Source organism: Pseudophryne corroboree (assembly GCF_028390025.1).
Source record: "Pseudophryne corroboree isolate aPseCor3 chromosome 3 unlocalized genomic scaffold, aPseCor3.hap2 SUPER_3_unloc_35, whole genome shotgun sequence".
Classification (NCBI taxonomy): domain Eukaryota; kingdom Metazoa; phylum Chordata; class Amphibia; order Anura; family Myobatrachidae; genus Pseudophryne; species Pseudophryne corroboree.
Window position 1 is genome coordinate 124,267 of NW_026967525.1, and position 12,223 is coordinate 136,489.

General features: G+C 50.2%; 2 protein-coding genes across 2 annotated transcripts in view; one reads left to right on the forward strand and one right to left on the reverse strand.

Moving 5' to 3' along the window:
• Positions 1-532, reverse strand: part of LOC134984096 (gastrula zinc finger protein XlCGF26.1-like) — a 113,086-nt gene extending 112,554 nt beyond the window's left edge. Inside the window, exon 1 of the mRNA XM_063949729.1 lies at positions 437-532. The gene's annotated coding sequence lies outside the window, so the exon portion shown is untranslated. The remainder of the gene's footprint in view (positions 1-436) is intronic.
• A 223-nt stretch (positions 533-755) lies between these two features.
• Positions 756-12,223, forward strand: part of LOC134984098 (oocyte zinc finger protein XlCOF6-like) — a 108,138-nt gene continuing 96,670 nt past the window's right edge. Inside the window, exon 1 of the mRNA XM_063949730.1 lies at positions 756-823. The gene's annotated coding sequence lies outside the window, so the exon portion shown is untranslated. The remainder of the gene's footprint in view (positions 824-12,223) is intronic.

The following is a 12,223-nucleotide window of genomic DNA, read 5'->3' on the forward strand; positions in this document are numbered from 1 at the left end:
CTCCCCCTGTATAAAAATAATAATAATAGCAGGACACCACAGGCCGCTCCCACTGTATAAAAATAATAATAATAGCAGGACACCACAGGCCGCTCCTCTTGTATAATAATAATAATATTGGCAGGACACCACAGGCCGCTCCTCCTGTATAATAATAATAATAATAATAACAGAACACCACAGGCCGCTCCTCTTGTATAATAATAATAATAATAATAATAATAATAATAATAGGACACCACAGGCTGCTCCCCCTGTATAATAATAATAACAGGACACCACAGGCTGCTCCCCCTGTATAACAATAATTACAGGACACCACAGGCTGCTCCCCCTGTATAACAATAATAACAGGACACCAGAGGCTGCTCCTCCTGTATAATAATAATAACAGGACACCACAGACTGTTCACCCTGTATAGTAAGACGCCATTACCTGATCTTGACGGAGACTGGCCGGGTAGATGTTAGAACCACGTGGCCTATCGGACCTGAAAAAACTCACTTCCTGTGTGTAGAACGCACGGGCCGACAGTTGGAACGCACAGGCCGGAAATAGGGCGTGATTGGCACAGGCTACTTCTTGGTGAATGGCCCCTCCCGTCCAACACCCCGGCCACACCTCCCTCTGTAATTAGTATAGCCTTAGATGTCCTCAGTGGAGGAGGCCGGCGGCCATTTTCTTGTAGACGAATCTGGCAGCAGCAATAGGTTCATGGGCAGGAGCGGCGTCCATTTCCCCCTGGTCTGAGCTCCGCCTTCCTTCTATCTTTCCCACAAGGCAGCAGGAGCAGAGAGCAGCCATTGCTGTGTCTGGCAGCAGGTAATGATATTATTATTATTATTATTCTATAGGCTGAGCAGCTCTGGTGTCAGGTTGCTGTACTACAGGGGGAGCAGCCTCTGGTGCCTTGTTATAGTGCAGCTGGAGCAGCCTGTGGTGCAGCATGGGCTGTGTAGCAGGGGTGAGGATATAGGGCAGCACACCCCTCTGTGAGTATATATGTATGTATGAATGGGAGCTATGTGTGTAATATGTATGTGTATAGGGAGGAGAGTGATGGTGACATTTATACTCTGTGTAATAGGGGCAAAGGACGCCAAAATGGCGACCCAAGCCGGTTAAGGGGGAGGGCCGCGAGGGGGCGCGTGGCTGGCGGCGGGAAAGGCAGGGGGGCGGGCAAGTGAGCTCGTCCCCGTTTTGGCACCTGGGGTAGCCAGCGGGCCAGTGGGGCAGCGCGGTCGCGGGCAGGGGGGCAATACTGGTGCAGCGTTCTTAAGGAGCAGCAGTCGGTAGAGGAGGCACTTCTTACCGGTAAGGTTGCCCACCTACCCAGCCGTTGGCTATACCAAGCCTTACTTGTGCGTAGAACCATATTGCGGTGTAAGCAGGTGAGGGGTAATTTATTGTGATGTGTGTTTAAAATTTTGTGGTTGAGGTCACGTTTAAAAAAAAACAACAACATTAAATAAGAGGTATATGCAAGAGCTGTTATTGGGTAACGCGTTATTACTGGAATGTTATGTGGGTACACTCAGTGCTGTGATCGAAAAATTGTCACAGTCTTTGCGAGCGGCGTGGGGAAAGTGGTGAGCAAGGCATGGTATGGAATGTTACGTAAGGGGATGGCAGACGGCCAGTCATATTCACCAGGCCGCACGCCTGGCTCCGACCTGGGACGGTTGGGTCGCACGGGCTGCGTGCCAGTTCAAGGTGGTATGCACATGGGGTCTGGGTCCTCAGGTGTGGCAGATGTTGCGTGCCTACTGGGTTGGTCCGAACGCACCCACATACACTGGTAGGCGGGGGGGGGGGGGGGCGGGATGCGGCGTGCCCACAAAGTTGAGCTGAGCACGCCTCCACCCATAGGTATCCGGGGGGGGGGGGGGGCGGGATGTGTCGCGCCCACGCGGTTGGGCCGGGCACCCCTCTACCCATTTTTACGAACATGGTTATAGGAGCCTTGCTCACTCATACTTTCCTTGCCCTGCGATTTTATTCTGTATTGGTGTGTTTTCAATAAAGCTGTGACCAAGTTTGCCCAAGATCGTTGTGGTTTCAAGTTATTGGGGAATCTCGCCGGGGGCCAGGGGTCACCGGATAGTCGGCCTCTCACCCTTATAATGGGGAATGAAAGTCTCAGTATCTAGTGTGTATTATACACAGAAAGTCACTTATCCGGAAACAGCGCGCTCTGTCCTCTGTCGCTTATTACACTTATTAATACTTATAATGTGTATCTGGCACTAATAGAGAAATTATGTGTATCTGACACTACTAGGGGAATTATGTGTACCTGGCACTACTAGGGACATTATATGTAACTGGCACTATACTGTGGGCATTATGTGTATCAGGCACTAGTTGGGGAATTATGTGTACCTTGCAGTATTGGGGGCATTATGTGTACCTGGCACTACTAGGGACATTATATGTAACTGGCCCTATACTAGGGGCATTATGTGTATCAGGAACTACTTGGGGAATTATGTGTACCTTGCAGTATTGGGGGCATTATGTGTACCTGGCACTACTAGGGGAATTATGTGTACCTGGCACTACTAAGGACATTATGTGTACCTGGCACTACTAGGGGAATTATGTGTACATGGCACTACTAGGGGAATTATGTGTACATGGCACTACTAGGGGAATTATGTGTACATGGCACTACTAGGGGAATTATGTGTACATGGCACTACTAGGGGAATTATGTGTACATGGCACTACTAGGGGAATTATGTGTACATGGCACTACTAGGGGAATTAGGTGTACCTGGCACTACTATGGGAATTAGGTGTACCTGGCACTACTAAGAACATTATGTGTACCTGGCACTACTAGGGGAATTATGTGTACCTGGCACTACTAGGGGATTTATGTGTACCTGGCACTACTAGGGGAATTATGTGTACCTGGCACTACTAGGGGATTTATGTGTACCTGGCACTACTAGGGAAATTATGTGTACCTGGCACTACTAGGGGAATTATGTGTACCTGGCACTACTAGGGGATTTATGTGTACCTGGCACTGCTAGGGAAATTATGTGTACCTGACACTACGAGGGGAATTATGTGTACCTGGCACTACTAGGGGAATTATGTGTATGTGGCACTGACCCCTGGGCAGCATTGGCCTCTTAAAAAGCTGGTGATTATAAGACATTTATGTCCCCTTAACCCCCGCCAGTATAAAGAATTTCTTAAAGTGCGGGAAGAAGCGCGCCATTCAGGGGGCGGAGCTTCTTCTCCTCGGCTCACAATCGGCCCGGCGCCATTTCCTCTCCTCTGGCTGCCGGACGCTGCTCCTCCTCACCGCGGCATACAAGTATCAGGGTGCAAAACAGGGGGGGGGGGGGGCACTGTGATTGATAATATATATATTTATATCTTGTGTACAAACGCTGCAGTCTGGGGCAATTTCTAGCTGTCCCAGACCTGTACAGCAGCGTTGGGCTGTGAGCTGGCATACTCCTTCTGTGTGTCTCTCTGACTTCTATAGGTCTGTCCCCTATAATCCGGTGTGTTTGTACACGTGTGGTGGACAATGTCTGAGGTGGAGTGCTCTTCCCAGGAAGAGCCTGTAATGGGAGCACAGCATGCAGTAGGGTGGCCCCGTCGGTGCAGCCGACTCCTGACTGGGCTAATGTGTTAAATACTTTAAATATTAATATGGCTCGTATTAATAAAAGGCTGGAGAGAGATGAGGCTCAGACCCAGGCGTATAAGAAATCAGTGGATGATGTGTTGTCTCAGGTCCAGGACTCTGCGGGGTCACAAAAGCGTACTTTTGACCAGTTAGCTGACACTAATATCGACACGGATACGTATTCCAGTGTCGATTATGCTGGTTCTAGATTAGATCCTAAATTAGCTAAGAGCATTCAGTACATGATCATTGCTGTTAGGGACGTTTTGCATGTCCAGGATGACCCTACCGTTCCTGACACTAGGGTCTGTATGTATAAGGGGAAGAAACCTGAGGTAACGTTTCCCCCTTCTCATGAACTGAACGCTCTGTTTGAAAAGATGTGGGACACTCCTGACAAGAAGTTCCAAATTCCCAAGAGAATTCCGGTGGCGTATCCATTCCCCACTGCTGATAGAGAAAAATGGGAGTTAGTCCCCGTAGTGGATAAGGCCCTGTTACGTTTGTCAAAACAGGTGGCGTTGCCAACCTCCGGTACGGCAGCCCTTAAAGACCCTGCGGATCGTAAGCAAGAAGCTACTCTGAAATCCATTTATGCGACCACGGGTTCACAACTCCGTCCGGTCATTGCTTCGGCGTGGGTCAGTAGTGCTATTGAAAATGGGCAGATTCCTTGTTATCTGATATAGATACCCTAGACCCGGACAGCATTATGCTGACGCTGGGTTACATCAAGGACGCTGCGGTTTACCTTAAGGAATCGCAAAGGGATATTGGTCTTTTGGTAGCAAAAGCCAATGCTATGGCGGTAGCTGCTGGGCGAGCAATATGGATTCACCAGTGGAATGCGGATTCTGATTCTAAAAGAAACATGGAATCTCTGCCATATAAAGGAGGTGCGTTGTTTGGGGACGGTCTTACAGACCTAGTATCTACAGCTACCGCTGGTAAATCATCCTTTCTCTGATGTCCTAAGTGGATGCTGGGACTCCGTAAGGACCATGGGGATTAGCGGCTCCGCAGGAGACTGGGCACAGCTAAAGAAAGCTTTAGGACTACCTGGTGTGCTCTGGCTCCTCCCACTAAGACCCTCCTCCAGACCTCAGTTAGATTTCTGTGCCCGGCTGAGCTGGATGCACACTGGGGGCTCTCCTGAGCTCCTAGAAAGAAAGTATATTTCGTTTTTTTATTTTACAGTGAGATCTGCTGGCAACAAACTCACTGCAGCGAGGGACTAAGGGGAGAAGAAGCGAACCTACCTAACTGGTGGTAGCTTGGGCTTCTTAGGCTACTGGACACCATTAGCTCCAGAGGGATCGACCGCATGGAACCGGCCATTGATGTTCGTACCCGGAGCCGCGCCGCCGTCCTCCTTACAGAGCCAGAAGCATGAAGAGTCCGGAAAATCGGCGGCAGAAGACTTCGGTCTTCACCAAAGTATCGCACAGCACTGCAGCTGTGCGCCATTGCTCCTCATGTACACCTCACACTCCGGTCACTGATGGGTGCAGCTGGAAGACAGCTCCCCAGGCTCTCCCCTGTAGTTTTCAGGCTCAAAGGGTTAAAAAGAGAGGTGGGGCACTAAATTTAGGCGCAATATTGTATATACAAGCAGCTATTGGGGAAAATTCACTCAGTTATAGTGTTAATCCCTGCATTATATAGCGCTCTGGTGTGTGCTGACATACTCTCTCTCTGTCTCCCCAAAGGACTTTGTGGGGTCCTGTCCTCAGTCAGAGCATTCCCTGTGTGTGTGCGGTGTGTCGGTACGGCTGTGTCGACATGTTGGATGAGGAACGTTACGTGGAGGCGGAGCAGAGACCGATAAATGGGATGTCGCCCCCTGTGGGGCCGACACCTGAGTGGATGGATAGGTAAAAGGTATTAACCGACAATGTCAACTCCTTACATAAAAGGCTGGATGACGTAACAGCTGTGGGACAGATGGCTTCTCAGCCCGCGCCTGCCCAGGCGTCTCAAAGGCCATCAGGGGCTCAAAAAAACGCCCGTTACCTCAGATGGCAGACACAAATGTCGACACGGAGGCTGACTCCAGTGTCGACGAGGTTGAGACATATACACAATCCACTAGGAACATCCGTTACATGATCTCGGCAATGATAAATGTGTTACGCATTTCTGACATGAACCCAAGTACCACATAAAAGGGGTTTTATTTTTGGGGAGAAAAAGCAGCCAGTGTTTTGTTCCCCCATCCGATGAATGAATGAAGTGTGTAAAGAAGCGTGGGTTCCCCTGATAAGAAACTGGTAATTTCTAAAAAGTTACTGATGTCGTACCCTTTCCCGCCAGAGGATAGGTCACGTTGGGAGATATCCCTTAGGTTGGATAAGGCGGTCACACGTTGGTCAAAAAAGGTGGCACTGCCGTCTTAGGATACGGCCACCTTGAAGGAGCCTGCTGATAAAAAGCAGGAGGCTATCCTGAAGTCTGTATATACACAATCAGGTTATATACTGTGACCTGCAATTGCCTCAGCATAAATAGTGCTGCTGCAGCGTGGTCTGATACCCAGTCAGATAATATTAATACTCTAATAGGCCCTACACACATGCCGATATTCTGAAAGATATGAACGATCTCGTTCATATCTTTCAGTGTGGAGACTCCAGCGATGAACGATGCGCGGCCCCGCGCTCGTTCATCGCTGATCTCCCGTCGGCTGTGCATGCAGGCCAATATGGACGATCTCGTCCATATTTGCCTGCACTTCAATGCAGCCGGGTGACGGGGGGAGTGAAGAAACTTCACTCCCCCCGTCACTGCCCCCCCGCCGCCAGGTTGCTCGTCGGCCGTATCGGCCGTCGGGCACCTCGGCGGCGGGTCGGCCAGTGTGTAGGGCCCCTTAGACAGGGATAATATTTTGCTAACATAGAGCATATTAAAGACGTTGTCTTATATATAAAGGATGCACAGAGGGATATTTGCCGGCTGGCATCCAGAATTAATGTAATGTCCATTCTGCCAGGAGGGTATTAGAAACCCGGCAGTGGACAGGTGATGCTGCCTGTAAAAGGCACATGGAGATTCTGCCTTATAAGGGTGAGGAATTGTTTGGGGATGGTCTCTGGGACCTCGTATCCACAGCAACAGCTGGGAAGAAAATGTTTTACCTCAGGTTTCCTCACAGCCTAAGAAAGCACTGTATTATCAGGTACAGTCCTTTCGGCTTCAGAAAAGCAAGCGGGTCAAAGGCGCTTCCTTTCTGCACAGAGACAAGGGAAGAAGGAAAAAGCTGCACCAGCAGCCAGTTCCCAGGATCAAAAATCTTCCCCCGCTTCCTCTGAGTCCACCGCATGACGCTAGAGCTCCACAGGTGGAGACAGGTGCGGTGGGGGCGCGTCTCGGGAACTTCAGGGACCAGTGGGCTTGCCCACAGGTGGATCCTTAGGTTCTGCAAATAGTATCACAGGGATACAGGCTGGAGTTCGAGGCGACTCCCCCTCGCCGTTACCTCACATCTGCCTTGCCTGCTGTCTCGGAGAAAGGTAGTACTGGCGGCAATTCACAAGCTATACTTCCAGCAGGTGAAATCAAGGTACCCCTCCTTCAACAAGGCGGGGGTTACTATTCCAGTGGTACTGAAACCAGAAGGTTCGGTGAGACCCATTCTAAAATTGAAAGCCTTGAACACTTTTATATACGAAGGTTCAAGTTCAAAATGGAATCGCTCAGGGCGATTATTGCAAGCCTGGAGAATCTCAGGGTATCACTGGACATCAAGGATGCTTACCTGCCCTCTTCACCAGGAGTACCTCAAAATTGTGGTACAGGATTGTCATTACCAATTCCAGACGTTGCCGTTGGTCTGTCCCCGGTACCGAGGGTATTTACCAAGGTAATGGCAGAAATAATTATCCCGTACTTGGACGATCTCCTTATAAAGGCGAGGTCCAGGGAGCAGTTGTTCGTCGGAGTAGCACTATCTCGGGAAGTGCTACAACAGCACGGCTGGTTTCTGAATATTCCAAAGTCGCAGCTGGTTCCTACGATGCGTCTACTGTTCCTGGGTATGGTTCTGGACACAGAACAGGATAAAAAGGGTTTCTCCTGGAGGAGAAGTCCAAGGAGTTGTCGTCTCTAGACAGAGACCTCCTAATACAGATACAGGTGTCGGTGCATCAATGCACGCGAGCCCTGGGAAAGATGGTAGCTTCTTACGAAGAAATTCCTTTCGCCAGGTTCCATGCAAGGATCTTCCAGTGGGATTTGTGGGACAAGTGGTCCGGGTCGCATCTTCAGATGCATCGGCGGATAACCCTGTCTCCAAGGGCCAGGGTGTCGCTGTTGTGGTGGCTGCAGAGTGCTCATCTTCTAGGGGGCCGCAGATTCGGCATACAGGACTGGGTCATGGTGACCACGGATGCCAGCCTTCGAGGCTGGGGGGCAGTCACACAGGGAAGAAACTTCCAAGGCTATGGAAAAGTCAGGAGACTTCCCTACACATAAATATTCTGGAACTAAGGGCCATTTACAATGCCCTAAGTCAGGTTAGACCCCTGCTTCAACACCGGCCGGTGCTGATCCAGTCAGACAACATCACGGCGGTCGCTCATGTAAACCGACAGGGCGGCACAAGAAGCAGGATGGCGATGGCAGAAGCCACAAGGATTCTCCGATGGGCGGAAAATCATGTGTTAGCACTGGCAGCAGTGCTCATTCCCAGAGTGGACAACTGAGAAGCAGACTTTCTCAGAAGACACGACCTCCACCCGGGAGAGTGGGGACTTCATCCAGAAGTCTTCCAAATGATTGTACACTGTTGGGAAAGGCCACAGGTGGACATAATGGCGTTCCGCCTCAACAAACAGCTACAAGGATATTGCGCCAGGTCAAGGGACCCTCAGGCGGTAGCTGTGGACGCTCTGGTAACACCGTGGGTGTACCAGTTGGTGTATGTGTCCCCTTCTCTGCCTCTCTTACCCAGGGTAATGAGAATAATAAGAAGGAGAGGAGTAAGAACTATACTCATTGTTCCGGGTTGGCCAAAAAGAGCTTGGTACCCGGAACTCCAAGAGATGATCTCAGAGGACCCATGGCCTCTGCCGCTCAGACAGGACCTGCTGCAGCAGGGGGCCTGTCTGTTCCAAAGACGTACCGCGGCTGCGTTTGACGGCCTGGCGGTTGAATGCCGGATCCTGAAGGAAAAGGGCATTCCGGAGGAAGTTATCCCTACACTATTTAAAGCTAGGACAGAAGTGAACGCAAACCATTATCACCGCATATGGCGGAAATATGTTGCGTGCTTTGAGGCCAGGAAGGCCCCAGAGGAGAAATTTCAGCTAGGTCGATTTCTGCACTTCCTACAGTCAGAGGTGACTATGGGCCTAAAATTGAGTTCCATTAAGGTCCAGATTTTGGCTCTATCGATTTCTTCCAAAATAGAACTGGCTTCACTGCCTGAAGTTCAGACTTTTTTGTTAAGGGAGTGCTGCATAGTCAGCCCCCGTTTGTGCCTCAAGTGGCACCGTGGGATCTCAACTTGGTGTTGGATTTCCTGAAGTCGCATTGGGTTGAGCCACTTAAATCCGTGGAGCTACAATACCTCACGTGGAAAGTGGTCATGCTGTGGGCCTTGGCGTCGGCCAGGCGTGTATCAGAATTGGCGGTTTTGTCATACAAAAGCCCTTATCTGTATTTTATATGGCTAAGGCGGAATTGAGGACTCGTTCCCAATTCCTTCCTAAGGTGGTATCAGTTTTTCCTGTGAACCAACCTGTTGTGGTGCCTGTGGCTACTTGGGACTTGGAGGATTCCAAGTTACTGGACGTAGTCAGGGCCCTGAAAAGTATATGTTTCCAGGACGGCTGGATTCAGGAAAACTGACTCGCTATTTATCCTGTATGCACCCAACAAGCTGGGTGCTCCTGCTTCTAAGCAGACTATTGCTCGCTGGATCTGTAGCACGATTCAACTTGCACATGCTGCGGCTGGACTGCCGCACCCTAAATCTGTAAAAGCCCATTCCACGAGGAAAGGGGCTCTTCTTGGGCGGCTGCCCGAGGGGTCTCGGCTTTACAATATTTGCCGAGCTGTTACTTGGTCGGGTTCAAACACTTTTGCAAGAGTCTACAAGTTTGATACCCTGGTTGAGGAGGACCTAGAGGTTGCTCATTCGGTGCTGCAGAGTCCTTCGCAATCTCCCGCCCGTTTGGGAGCTTTGGTATAATCCCCATGGTCCTTACGGAGTTCCCAGCATCCACTTAGGACGTCAGAGAAAATAAGATTATACTCACCGGTAAATCTATTTCTCGTAGTCCGTAGTGGATGCTGGGCGCCCATCCCAAGTGCGGATTGTCTGCAATACTTGTTTATAGTTATTGCTTAACTAAAGGGTTATTGTTGAGCCATCTGTGGAGAGGCTCAGTTATATTTCATACTGTTAACTGGGTATAGTATCACGAGTTATACGGTGTGATTGGTGTGGCTGGTATGAGTCTTACCCGGGATTCAAAAATCCTTCCTTATTGTGTCAGCTCTTCCGGGCACAGTATCCTAACTGAGGTCTGGAGGAGGGTCTTAGTGGGAGGAGCCAGTGCACACCAGGTAGTCCTAAAGCTTTCTTTAGCTGTGCCCAGTCTCCTGCGGAGCCGCTAATCCCCATGGTCCTTACGGAGTCCCAGCATCCACTACGGACTACGAGAAATAGATTTACCGGTGAGTAAAATCTTATTTTTTGCCTTATGTCCCCCCTAAACATAAGAAAACGCATCATTATCAAATGCAGTCCTTTCGGCCCAATAGATACCGAAAGGGTCAAGGTTCTGCCTTCCTTGCTACTAGAGGCAGGGGGCGGGGTAAAAGAAACCCAGGCCCACCTGCTTCCCAGGAGCAGAAGTCCTCCCCGGCTTCTGCCAAGTCCACCGCATGACGCCGGGACGCCTGTGGGGGCACGTCTAAAGCTCTTCAGTCAGGTCTGGGTTCGCTCAGGTCTGGACCCTTAGATTTTAAAAATTGTGTCACAAGGGTACAAGCTGGAGTTTCAAGACGTTCCCCCTCGCCGTTTTTTCAAATCAGCTTTGCCAGCTTCTCTGCGCAGCAGTGAGCTAGTGTGCGACCCAATACAAAAGTTGTCTCAAAACCAGGTCATTATCAAGGTTCCTCCTGCGCAGCAGGGAGTAGGCTTTTATTCCAGCCTATTCGTGGTCCCGAAGCCGGACGGCTCGGTCAGACCGATCCTAAACCTAAAAGACCTAAATTTCTTTCTACAGAAATTCAAGTTCAAGATGGAGTCTCTCCGAGCAGTGATCTCCAGTCTGGAGAAAGGGGACTTTATGGTCTCTTTGGACATAAAGAATGCTTACCTGCATGTTCCCATTTATCCTCCACATCAGGCTTTCCTGCGCTTTGCAATTCAAGATTGTCATTACCAATTTCAGACATTGCCGTTTGGTCTGTCCATGGCTCCGAGGATTTTCACCAAAGTGATGGCGGAGATGATGCTTCTTCTGCGGAAGCAAGGTGTCATGATTATCCCGTACTTGGACGATCTCCTGATAAAAGCGAGATGCAGGGACAGATTGATGCAACACATTGCACTGTCCCTGACGGTGTTGCGGCAACATGGTTGGCTCCTCAACCTGCCAAAATCTCAGTTGGTCCCGACAACCCGGCTGTAGTTTCTGGGAATGGTTCTGGATACAGAACTACAGAGAGTTTTTCTCCCAGTGGAAAAGGCCTGGGAAATTCAGGCTGTGGTCAAGTTAATTCTAAAACCAACCAGAGTGTCGATCCATCAATGCACTCGATTGCTGGGAAAGATGGTGGCGGCCTATGAGGCCATTCAGTTTGGCAGATTCCATGCCAGAGTGTTCCAGTGGGAAATGGTCCGGTTCCCATCTACACATGCAATGGAAAATAATCCTGCCTCCCCAGACGAGGATATCACTCCTGTGGTGGCTGCACGGTTCTCACCTCCTCGAAGGACGCAGGTTCGGGATCCAGGATTGGATTCTAGTGACCATGGACGCAAGTCTCCGGGGTTGGGGTGCAGTCACACGTGGGGAAAACTTCCAGGGAAGGTGGTCGAGTCAGGAATCCTGTCTCCACATAAATGTGCTGGAGTTGAGGGCCATTTACAACGGCCTCCTCCAGGCGGAGCACCTCCTTCGAAGTCTCCCAGTTCTCATCCAGTCGGACAATGTAACAGCAGTAGCTTATATAAACCGCCAGGGCGGAACAAGAAGCAGAGCAGCAATGGCAGAAGCCGCAAAGATTCTCCATTGCGCGTAGAAACGGGTAAGCGCTCTGTCAGCGGTCTTCATTCCAGGAGTAGACAACTGGGAAGCGGATTTCCTCAGCAGACACGATTTCCATCCAGGAGAGTGGGGGCTTCATCCAGAGGTCTTCACAGAAGTGACAAATCATTGGGGAGTTCCCCAAGTGGACCTGATGGCATCTCGTCTCAACAAGAAGCTCCAGAGCTATTGTGCCAGGTCAAGGAACCCTCAAGCCATAGCGGTGGACGATCTGGTGACACCTTGAGTGTTTCAGTCGGTGTATGTTTTCCCTCCACTTTCCCTCATTCTGAGGGTGTTAAAGATCATAAG